Source organism: Ipomoea nil, unplaced genomic scaffold, assembly GCF_001879475.1.
Source record: "Ipomoea nil cultivar Tokyo-kokei standard unplaced genomic scaffold, Asagao_1.1 scaffold2662, whole genome shotgun sequence".
NCBI classification, from domain to species: Eukaryota; Viridiplantae; Streptophyta; class Magnoliopsida; order Solanales; family Convolvulaceae; genus Ipomoea; species Ipomoea nil.
Window position 1 is genome coordinate 63,874 of NW_017619090.1, and position 13,723 is coordinate 77,596.

Sequence of the window (13,723 nt, forward strand, 5' to 3'; positions counted from 1 at the left end):
CCTCCCGTCGCTCGTGTCGGCCTCTGTTGCCCTCCGCGTCACCTCGCCTCTCAGATGGTTGTGGCGAGTTAACTTGCCCCTCAACAAGCGTCCTGGGTGCTCGGGGCGTACGAGTGCTGGGACCACCGTGTCGCCCCCCCCCCCCCAAGAGGGGGCGGAGGTGGAGGTGTCGGGGTACCCCGTCGCAGCCCCACCGTGATGCGGGTGGCGCCGTCCCGCCGAGCGGGCGATTGTTGGTGAGCCGACCCTGGAGGTCCTCCGCCGTCCCCTGCCGGTTCCCGTTGATCTGATCTCTGAGGTCCTCTCCCGTCCCTACGGTCACGGTCTGCCGACTTGACGTGGTCCCGTTGGGGTGGTTGGCCAGGGAGAGGTCGCGTGTGTTGCGTGAACCCTGCGAGTTGTGGGTGTTCGACCCGGATCTTTTCATCGCTGTAGACGAATGATATTAGGGAGAGCGCTTAAGCTTGTACAGCCGCTCTCAACAAGAACACCAATGATGGATTATATTAACCCGGGGTCCGGATTATACAACTCGAATATAAGTCGAATGTGATAAATGAATAATAAAGTGATAATAATAGGGGTGTGTATGAAAATGATATTGTATTAATTGAGAGTAGAATGTTATTACAGAGGTTCGGGACGTGTAATAACGTTACAAGTATTGTGTGAAGGTAGAAGATGATTGATTAGGACACCAGGGGGTGTTTATATACCCCCCGGCCACTACGGGCCCGTGCCGCGAGACTCGCTCCACGCGAGGACCCAGTCCTTGGCCGAGCACGGAGCTCGGCCAAGAGGCCGACCATGGGCTCGACCGAGCCCACGTGGCTGAGCTCGTGGAGGTCGGCCGATGCCGAGCCGACCCCACGCTGGGCCGACCCCGGGGTGGTTGGCCGACCCCGGGGCAGTTCGCCACGCGTTGCGGGTAGTCTGTGGATGCCGGGTCCAACCCGCCCCGCATCGCTCTGCTCCGATCCTGCTCCGTGATTATTCCATCAGTAACTAATTTCTTTTATTATAGGTTGATGTTGAGGCATAGTGGTGGATTGAAGAATAAAGAGATGTCTTAGAAGGGTTCAAGTATTGTGTAGCTTTTTCCTCTTAAATATGTATCACATTTAATTTACAATAGGTTTCAAGTATTCAGTAATATACAAATCTGTTCTTTTTTTCTAAGTGTATTAAGATTGATTCTATTATTTGGAACAATAATATTTAGGGAATTGTGTTCTTCGGTCTCCGGTACATTATTATTCCGTTGGATTCAAATAACTTAATGTATCAATTATGTATCAAAATTAAAAGTAATTATAAAAGCATTTGTTTATTATTATCAATATTTCAAAATTAGAATCAACTTATCCTTCCATTACCTTCTATTGATGAAAGATAAGTCTTTTGTATCTGTGATTACGTAAAATAAATGTCTAATATGTAAAAATAAATGATTTATTTTTTTAATTTATTTTTTTTTTCTTAAAAAAAATCAAAATCCATTACTATAAATTGAAATGTCATTATTATAATTGAATTATTAAAATTAAAATACATTTTGTGACGGTAGTGCTTTGGGAAATTGAGAGAATTTATGATAAAGCAAGAGAAATTACATGTCGAGGCAATAAGCTTGAATGAGTTATACTTCGTCTTTATGTTTTGGAAGATTGCCTTTCAAGTTTCAAAGAAAGCAATTTTCGATATTATCATATGTCATGATAATAAATAAAAGTCAATGGCAAACATTATCATATGTCATGGTAAAATATATGTAGCAGTCTCAAGAGTAAGTAAATCAAGGAGATTGAAAATTTTAATATGTGGGGATATTATATCATCTATAAGTACGACTAAAAATGCCGTATACAAAGAAGTTTTCAATAATGGGTAATACAATTGTAATGTTAATCATTTTAAAATAATTATTTCATATATTATTCTGTTTTTTTTAGAATTTTTTTAATCTTTTGTCTATATCATATGTCCTTGCATCGCATATATTTGCCCCATACAATGAATTAAACACGGGTCGTTGAATTTTTTGTAATTATAATTAATTGTTTGATTATATATATATATATATATATATATATATATATATATATATATATATATATATATAATTATTTATTTATTTATTTATATTTAGGTATAATAATATGAGAACAAAATAAATTATTATTCTCATTATTTCACGTAATTTGTATGATAATTTTATGCTAATATCTATATATTTTTTTATTTATGAGGTGTAATAGTATAATTGCACAATATTAGTATATTTACCTAATAATTATTATTGTAATTAAGGAATTAATTACACATATATTAATATAATTTACTAATAATTATTGTGGTAATTAAGTTATTAATTACCTTAATAATAGTGTGACACCCCGTAATCCAAATTCAATTAACGGATTAATTAAGTAATTAATCCTAATCCAATTGATGATTTAATTCCTTAAATTTCTGAAAATTCAAAATAGTCGGGGACTAGTAATTGACTAGTCAACCCAAAGTCAAGTGTTGTACCAAAAGCTTTGTGAGTAGTTCCCTTGTTCCCTTACACCTCTTCATTTTAGTAAGGGTAATCAATACATTTCACCTTATGTTGATAATGCAAGCTAACCTAAAAGACACCCTTCATTCTTTCCCTTACACTTTCTAAACTTGAGCTCCTCCTTCTCTCTAAATGTTAGATAGCTTTTCTTCCACGCCAAGTTGGAGCTTTACCCAATCTTCAAAGTTTGTCTTCAAGATTTCACCTTTCCTACCTTTGAGCATCTAGGGGGGTAAGATCTATGTTTATCTTGTGTTTAGTGTTTTCTAAGGTGTCTTTCCTTAAAGATAGAATCTTTATGATCTTTTGGTGTGTTCTTGAAGTGGGTGTGGAAGGTGAACCTTATTAGGAGCTTGGTGAAGTGTTAAGTGAAGGTTTTTGGTCGACAAGAGGTAACCCGTGCTCCACAAAATCTATTTTTCTTACCTATATGATGATTTATTGGATTCTACATGTATTTTGCTAGGAAATGTGATTGTTGATGCATTGTCTTGTGAAAATGCATATCTAGAGCTTGTTATTAGGGTTCATGTATGCCATTGCTTGGTTATTCCTTTGATCCAAGTCATTTTGTTGTATTTGGTGAGATTTGGCATGTTTTGGACTTGAATTTGAGCTTGGTGTTGAAAATCCCCGAAGGGATATTTTTGGTGCAGTACATGGTACCCGCAGGCGGAAAGGCGGGCAGTGGCCTACCCGCCGCCCCACCCGCGGGGAACGCAGGTGTTGAGGTGTGTTCCCGCGGGCAGAACCACGGGTGGGGGTCTACCCGTGGGTCCACCCGCGGGATACATATGTTGGCTTGGCGAGGATTTGTTCCCCGTGATTCTTTTGACTCGGTATTTGGTCTTTTGACTTCCCGATGTTCTTTTGTGGAACTATTTGAGTGTCTTCTTGATGTTTTGTATGTCTAGAACTATATGGTAGGAATCCATGTAGGTTTTGGTGTCTTGGATCGTGCTAAGTGTTCAATATTGTGATTCGTTGAACCGTGATGAGTCTTGTGTGTTCTTCGGAACTATGTTTGGTTTACCCGTTTGATAAGTATGCTAGTTCGGTGTTTAAATGCTAGCTTGTGTGTTGTTTGTCCTTTCCTATTGTTGATGATGGCTTGTGTTAATCATCGTTGTTGTTCGACTGTGATCCATTCCTTGATTGAGTATGGTTTCATATCTTCGTTGTGATCCGTTGATTGATTCCTGTTGTGGTGTGGTGTGTGTGGATATACCTGGATTGCATGATTAATGGTATGGGACATTAGTCACCAAGGTACGACAGTGGTCCTCGTGGTGGCCATGACGCGATTATGGAGTTTGTAACTTGAGTGATGGGTTCACGTATTTCTTGGGTGGCATGTGTTGCCGTGTGTGTGATCGGTACCCTCGTGTACTATGAAATCAGTGGTCTTGTTGGTGGTTGTTGGTGGGGGACGACAGTCCTAGGAGGGAAAAGGTTGGACTTGGATGTACAGGGGTCCTGGAGGTAATGGTTGGAACTAGACATAAGGTTCGGGGTAGCCATAAGGTTGGAACCGGGCATAAGGAAGGCATCTCAGTTCGTGATGGGTGATGTCACGAAGGCTTGTGTAGCCATTGTGTGTGATTCTCTATTTGTGACATGTGTTGTCACAAAGGCAATGTGTTGCCAATGGTTGTGTCCTTATTCTCTTGTGTTATGCATGTCGGGTGTTATTCTACTGTGTGATGGTAGATTATGCCTTGAGCCGTTCTTGCGAGTCGTTATTACTTCTTGTTGTATTGGGATGTGTTCCCTTATCTTTATTGTGAGTGCAAAGAGTCTTGTGTTTTACTTCTATCTTGGCTTTGAATTGATATATACTATATCCCGTTTCGCAAACGATTTTGCATATATATAAACTATCTACATATGATGTTTCACATGTATTGGTGGGCTACCAGCATCATTCGCTGACCGGGCGTCGTCCCATATATATATTTGTGTTCTTTCAGGTGCTGAGTAGCTGAGAGCGCGGTCTAGAGGCTGTTAGAGTAGATTCCCTTTTCCTTATGTTGGTTTGGGCCTGCGTTCCTTTGTTTAGACTCTAGACTTATGTTGTTCACTTTACTTTTGAGATTGATAGATTAAGTTGCAGATGTTTACGCTTGTGCGTTCACCGTCGTGTGAGCGTGGCATAACACTCTACGTTTTCCATCTATTTCATGCTTAAGTCTTCCGCTGTGTATGCTTTGATGGTTAGAATTATCTGCATGTTTGAGGTTTAATTTGGTTTGGAAATCGGGGGTGTTACAAATAATATAATTACAATTAAACATGACTCGTTGGATTTTTTTTTTTTTATAATTATTACAATTAATTTTATGATAATCTTTTTTTTTTTATGCTTAAAGTATAATACTATGAGAAGTAAATAAATTATCATTTCTATTTTTTCGTGAAATTACTATGGTAATTTTATGGATATATATATATATATATATATATATATATATATATATATATATATATATATATAAGGAGCCGCGGTGATATTGTTTTGAATGTTGCTTCCAGTGAAATAACATCTTTGCTCTTACCGGGAGACAGGACAACGCATTCCAAATTTGCCATACCACTCTCTTTGAACAAAGATTCTACGTGCAATATATCTCAAAGCATTGACCTTGTTGGGCTTATAATAATGAGAAAATTGATAATATAGGATGAAGCATTGATGACGTACAAACACTGTTTTGAGGGTTTGGATAAAACCATGAGTGATCCATTGAGGTTCGTCATACCGGGTATTGCTGAAAAGACTTTTGGTAGAAAGACAATAGTTTTGGGCGGCAATTTTAAACATATCCTACCTGTTATTCCAAAAACAACAAGGCCAGCAGTTGTTAGAGCAACTATTAATTCTTCATACCTGTGGACAAATTGCAATGTATTAAGGTTCACAAAGAACTTGAGACTACGGACCTTAGCTTCAGAGGAAGATAGACAAACGGTTGATTGGTTTTCAAAATGGATTGTACACATCGGAGATGGGATTGGAGGGGTTGTAAACGGTAATTCATTTGAGATCGATATTTTGGCACGGTTTTTGTTGAAATGTGGACACGATCCCATAGCAACTATAGTGCAAAGAACCTTCCCAAGCTCAAGATATGACATGCTCGATGAGTCACAGCTAGAAGGCCGAGCGATCCTCTCGCCAACTTTAGATGTCGTTGGTCAAATTAATCAGTACATATGCGATATGAATACTGTAGATGGAAAAACATATTTAAGTTGTGACTATTTGTGTAAGGCACAATCAAACAATGAAAATCTATCAGAAGTACACACTCCTGAATTCTTAAATGAGATTGTTGGGTTTTCCTAATCATTCATTGACATTAAAGGTCGGTGCACTTGTTATGTTATTGTGGAACATAATCCACTCTCATTGTATTTGTAACAGGACGTGGCTCATCATCACAAGATTGACAGATCACACTGTCGAAGCAAGAATAGTTAATGGGACACATGAAGGAACCAAAGTTCTTATCCCCGATTGTCTATCCCCCTCCCCCCTCTCCTTCTAATACGATATTGCCCTTCAAGTTCCAGCGTAAAGAATTCCTGTGTTGCTTGCATATGTCATGACTATCAACAAAAGCCAAGGCAAAATACTAACTCACGTTGGGTTATTGCTAAAAAAACCAGTCTTTAATCACAGACAGTTGTACGTGACTTTCTCCTGAGTCACCCATCCTGATGGCCCGAAGGTGTTAGCTCTAGACGAGGATGGAGAAGATTGTATTGCCACTACCAATTTCGTCTAGAAAGAGGTTATCAATAATGTGTAAATACAATCGTTAATATTATATTTTTTTTTCAAAATGACAAAATTGCTAAATATCTAGACAAAAATATATCCTCGATCTATACAAATGAATTAGGATAACAATTGATTACTATAACTAAGTTGCTAGAGAACGGGCACATTTTTCTAATTTAAAAAAAATTTTAAACAATGATATATAGAATCTCTAAAGTTATATTTTATAGTTTATTTTTTGATTTATTATTCATGGGGGGTTCAGTATTTTTACAATTTGTATATATCCAATTCGTATTCAACAAATAAGTGGACCAAGAACTTAAGACTACTGAGCTTAGCTTAAGAGGAAGATAGACGAACGGTTGATTGGTTTTCAAAATGGATAACGGACATCGGAGATGGGATTGCAGGGGTTGTAAACAAAGATTCATCTGAGATTGATATTCCGGCACGGTTTTTGTTGAAGTGTGAAAACGATCCCATAGCAACTATAGTTGAAAGCACATTCCCATGATCGGGATATGGCATGCTTGATGAGTTGTAGTTGGAAGACCGAGTGATCCTCTCGCTGAATTTAGATGTTGTTGATCAAATTAATCAGTACATGTGCGACATGAATACTGTAGAAGGACGAACATATTTAACCTGTGACTCTTTGTGTAAGGCAGAATCAAATGGTGAAAATCTATTAGAAGCACACACTCTTGAAGCCTTAAATAGTTTGAGATTGTTTGGTCTTCATAATCATTCATTGACATTAAAGGTCGGTGTACTTATTATGTTATTGCGGAATATAGACCACTTTCTTGGTCTTTGTAATGGTACACGGCTCATCGTCACAAGATTGGCAGATCACATTGTCGAAGCAAGAATAGTTAATCGGATACATTAAGAAACCAAAGTTCTTATGAATGTCTCTCAGTCATTCTTATATGAGATTGCCCTTCAAGTTCCTGCGTAAAAAATTCTGGTTGATGCTTGCATATGCCACGACTATCAACAAAAGTCAAGGACAAACACTAACTCATGTTGGATTATTGCTGAAAAAAATTGGTCTTTAATCACTGTCAATTATACGTGACTTTTTTCCGAGTCACCCATCCTGATGGCTTGAAGGTGTTAGCTCTAGACAAGGATAGACATTATTGTGTTGCTACTACCAATGTCTTCTACAAGAGATTTTCAATAATGTGTAAATACAACCGGTGATATTATGTTTTTTTTTAAGATGGCAAAATTGCTATATATCAACACATAATAGACCTTCCATACAAGTGAATTAGAATAACAATTTATTTTTATAACTGATGAGTTGCTAGAGAACGAGCGCATTTGCCCAATATATTAAAACCGTAAACACTGATATATAAAATCTCTGAGGTTTCAGCACCAAATGTATACATCTATGCATTAGCTATTAATTTAGCAATTATTTGCTCGAAATCAACAAAGGATAACATCAGAAAAAATAATCAAATCCAAACTCATATCTTCAATTACAATATATAATATTTGATGTTATAATTTATATAATTATATATCGATCCAAATATTCTTAATACATTATAACGAATCTATTACGTGCATCGCACGGGTGAAAATACTAGTTATACCAAATACTATTATTGTTACAATTAATGTTTTGAATTTTAATCCAATCAATATATCTTCAAAAAACTATTTTAAATTATGTTTGATAATTCTTTGATTTTAAATAATTCAAAACTCAACGTGACAACAAGTTACATTTTATAAATTTTGATGTTATACATAGAGTTACAAACTTATTTAGCCATCATCTTTGTGTGATTAGCATCAATTTTCAATATATTCTTATTTTAGGATCGAGTAGATGCATGTGTAAATCTATAAGTCGATAGAAATTTGTTGGTTGTTCTCAAATTGACCGACTCTATACAAGTTAAAACATTAATTTATAAATTAATAGATACAAAATGAACCAATCATCTAGTGTTCGCATAAAGATGTGTATATTAAGAGATAAATTCAAGAGAATATTGTAGTATCAATATTGCCTTTTAAAAATATAAGATAAAGGTGCATGGTAATTTTCTCCCAAAAGGTTGAATCCTCGACCCCAAGGGTCCGACAAAACATTTGGGAGGATGTAAATTATGGTGACTCCATGGCTCAGCATACAAGGTCAAATGTCAATGCACACAAGGGATCTGCCCACTTTGGATATAATTCTCACATATTCGCTGTCGAGATTCGAACATTTGTCTATTCTCTTAAATATTGCCTACGGAACTAGTGAACTAAGTCTGTGTGGGCAGGTGCATGGTAATCTTGTAAAATTGAGGAGATTTGGATACAGATACTTATGGATAATTTATGAAGTCTCAAAAAGAAGAATTAATTGAATGGAGATTATTAATTACTATAATATATTTGGGATATTTAGTAAATGGTAAAAATATACTTAGTTGTACTCAAGATTAGTTGGTAGCTTTAAAATATAATATGACAAAATGAATAAAAATTAATTTAAAGACCAAAAAAAATTCATTTATGTCTTGCGACAACTATATCCAAACTTTTAAATTTTGATAATTTAATACCAAACATTTGTATGTTATGATAATTGTATCCAATTATATTAGTTAGCACTAAAAATAATTTAATTCTTTTGATTTCCTATTAGTTTGGTGGCTATAATTTTATATATAGGTCTTTTTTAGTTTGATTTAGGCAATGTTTAACAAATTTAGCTGAAAAGGTAGCTGGAAGCTGAAAAGGAGCTGAAAGTTGAAAAGCTATATAAGTTAGGAGGTGAAAACTGAAGAGCTGTTATTCTTGAAAGTGTTTGGTAAAATTAATTTTTTTTATAAGCTGATAAATGTAAAAAGACAAAAAAAAAATGATATTTTAATAAAATTTAAATTAATTTATTTACATATTAAAATTTAACATTTTGTCTTTAAAAATTTAACATTTTGAAATAAAACTATTAGCATAATCACGATCTAGCATCTCATAATAAAGTAATAATATTGTTGTGAATCTTCTCCGTCTAATCTAATAATAATAATTATTCTTTCAACCCCATCATCATCACCACCACCACCACCACCACCACCACCACCACCACCACCACCACCACCACCACCACCACCACCACCATCATCATCATCATTATTATTACTATTATTATTACTATTATTATTATAATTATTACTATTATTACTATTATTACTATTATTATTATTATTATTATTATTATTATTACTATTATTACTATTATTACTATTACTACTATTACTATTATTATTATTATTATTATTATTATTATTATTATTATTATTCGTGGTGAAAGTTGTGGATAAAGAAGAAGAGAAAATGGTTTTAATAGGGAAAATTGTAAAAAATGCCCCTCTATGATATGCCAATTATCAATGTCACCTCTGAATTATGAGTGTTGTAAATGTTGCCCCTCAATTATCAAAATGGTGCACATATAGCCCCTCCCGTAACGGATCTGTGCACATATAGCCCCTCCCGTAACGGATCCGTTACGGGAGGGGCTATATGTGCACCGTTTTGATAATTTAGGGGCAACATTTACACCACTCATAATTCAGGGGTAACATTGATAATTGGCATATTATAGAGAGGCATTTTTTACATTTTTCCCTTTGAAATGTTACCTAAGGTAGCATCCAAAATAAGCTTTTCTTTTAAGCTATGAGCTTATTTTGAGAACATTACCAAACAAAGCTTATTGTTTATTAGTAGCTTAAAAATAAGCTATAAGCTTCTAAATAAGCTTTGCCAAACAGACTCTTATAATTTCCAGTTATATGAAATAAATATTTTGATACATTATGCTTTTAAAATATAACTAGTATTTGCACCCGTGCGATGCACGGAATGGATTTGTTGTAATATATTAAGAATATATGAATCGATATATAATTATTTAAATTAGAACATCAAATATTATATAGTGCAATTAAATATATGATTTGGATCGTTTATATATTTTGGTGTTATCATTGCTTGAATTTGTGTAAATAATTGCTCAAATTAATAGCTAATGTCTAGATGTACGCATACGGTGCTATAACTTTGAAGATTTTATTTATCATTGTTTAGAATTTTCATAAATTAGGAAAATGTGCTCGTTCTCTAACAACTCAGTTATAGAAATGAATTGGTATCCTTATTCATTTGTATGGAAGATATATTTTTTTGTCTAGATATATAACAATTTTTTCATTTAAAAAAAAAACTTAATATCACCGATTATATTTACACATTATTGAAACCTCTTTGTAGACGACATTGGTAGTGACAACACAATCCTATTCATCTTCGTCTAGAGCTAACACCTTCAATCCATCAGGACGGATTACTTGGATTAAAATATATAATGGTAGAATATTATTCAATTAGTTATCATTTTATATTTTCAATCAATTAGTGATATCAGATTCATTTTCAGCCAATTATTCTTTTTTATTTTCAGACAATTAATCAATTAGAATATCAAATGTAGTGATATTTTTACCTAATTTTCATTCCATTTTTAATTGATGATGTAGATATTATTATTGAAATATTTCCGTTTCATTTTTAATTTACCTTTACTATTATTTAAAATATGCATTTACTATTGATAATGTAGAATATTATTATTGAAATATTTTTCTCCAATTTTTAATTTTCATTCCATTTTTAATTAAAATGCAATGATATGGTCATTTATTTATTTATTTTTAGTCAATTATGGAGCATTTTTTTTATTTGCAGTCAATTAGTAATATTCATTTCCTTTTAAAATTTTCAGTCAATTAGTAATATTATATTCATTTTCAGTCAATTTTTTATTTTTATTTTCAGTCAATTAGAATATAGATGTATTGATATTTTTTCCTAATTTCCGTCACATTTTAATTTGATGATGTAGAATATTACTAATGAAATATTTTCGTTCCATTTTTAATTTACATTTACTATTTTTAAAAATATGCATTTACTCCTTGATGATGTGAAATATTATTATTGAAACATTTTTTTTCTATTTTTAATATTCCTTTACTTCTAAACAAAAAGGAAAAAAAAAAAAAAAAAAAAAAAACTTTGGACTTCTTACTACTTGCCCACATTGATGACAAGCAATTATGTTTGTAAACATTTTCAAGAGCCACTCTTTCCAAACATTTTCAATGTGAGATTAAAATGATTCAACATCATTCTTCTTATTTTTTTCTAATTTTAATTTTATTTTGTATATCGTTTTGTTTGGATGATGATGATGATGATGGTGATTATTATTATTATTATTATTATTATTATTATTATTATTATTATTATTATTATTATTATTATTATTATTTTTAAAAAATTGAGATTGAAAAATTCACCAAAATTTTAACAAATTCGTCATTTTAACAATTTATCTTTAATCAAAACACCAAAAATATCATTTAATAACTTAGTAATTTGCTCTAAACTGCTAAAAACTAAAACAATACATACATTTTGGGTTAATCTTTCCCAACCCACTAATAATAAATAAATAAATAAATAATAATAATAATAATAATGAATAAATAAATAAAATTTAAAATAAGAAGACAAAGCTAAGGTTTCTCAAATAAGAACCTTTTAACTTCTCAATACTTGCAACATTGATGGACAAACAATTATGTTTGTACCTCTTATATAGAGGAGCTCAAGAGCTTATCTTTTTAAACATTTTCAATGTGGGATCAAAATAATCCCATATCATTTACAAAGGGATGGGGGGAAAACTTGGCAAGGAGGATCATTCACAAAGGGAGCCCGTGACTTTTTTTTTTTTTTTTTTTTAAATTTTAATTCTATTTTGTATATAGTTTTGTTTTGGACTATTATTATTATTGTTATTGTTGTTGTTATTATTATTGTTGTTGTTGATATTATTATTATTGTTGTTGTTATTCTAATTTGATTATTTGACAAATTCGTCAAAATTTTAAGAAATCTGTTTGTTTAACATTTTATATTTAAACAAAAAACCAAAAATATTATTGAATAACTTAGCAATTTGCTCCAAACTGCTAAAAACTAAAACAACTCATATACGTTTTGGGTTAATCTTTCTTAAACCCCCTAATAAATTTAAAAAAAAAAAAAAGCCATTAAGATAAGGTTTCTTAAATAAAAGAATTTTGACACGTTGGTCTTCAATAGGTTGAGAAAGTGTACATGTAACAGGGTCAATCGAATAGTTATGCTATGGAACTGTGTCCACCTTGCAAGGTGGACACAATTCCATGTTTATAATTACTGAACTATATGTTCATTATTATAAAGTTATATATTCATAATCTTTGAACTTCATATTCATAATTATTGAACTCTATATTTACAATTACAGAACTTTATGTTCATAATTACTAAACTATATGTTTAAAATTATGTTCACAACACTATGTTCATAATAGTAGAACTATATACTCATAATTATTAACAATTTTGGAACCGTGTTTATCTTGCAAGATGGATACGGTTCCACAACACAATTTACCGGGTCAATAGTACTAAAAAAAATTAAGAGCCTTTGAACTTCTCATTTGTAAAAAGTCTTTGGACTTCTCAATACTTGCCCACATTGATAGGCAAGCAATTGTATGGTTATATAGAGGAGATCAAGAGCTCCTCTTTCCAAACATTATCAATGTGGGATCAAAATGATCCCACATCATTTACTAAGGGGAGCCACCTTTGTCTTCTTCTTATTTTTTTTAATTTTAATTTTATTTTGTATATAGTTTTGTTTGGATTATTATTATTATTATTATTATTATTATTATTATTATTATTATTATTATTATTATTATTATTATTATTATTATTATTATTATTATTATTATTGTTTTTGTTGTTATTGTTATTATTCTAATTTTATTTTATACTTGAACAATAATATTATCAATTATCAATTATATTATATTATATTATAGAATATAATACCATATATAATATTACCAATTAATAGATTTCATTTTTCAGTTGAGTTACCATGATTTACATCCTCCCAAATGCTCTGTCAGGTCGGAGTGTGGGGGGCCCTTAGGGTTCGGGTTCATCCTTTTGGAAGAATTAATAGATTTTATTTAATTTCCATTTGACATTTACTTACAAAAAAAAGTTTTGAATCTCTATATTCATAATTACATAACTATATGTTCATAATTATGCTCACAACACTATATTCATAATTACATAACTATATGTTCATAATTATGCTCACAACACTATGTTCATAATTGTTGAACTATATATTCATAATTATGAACAATTTTGGAATCATGTCTACCTTGCAAGGTGATCACCATTCCACAGCATAATTTATCAGGTCAATA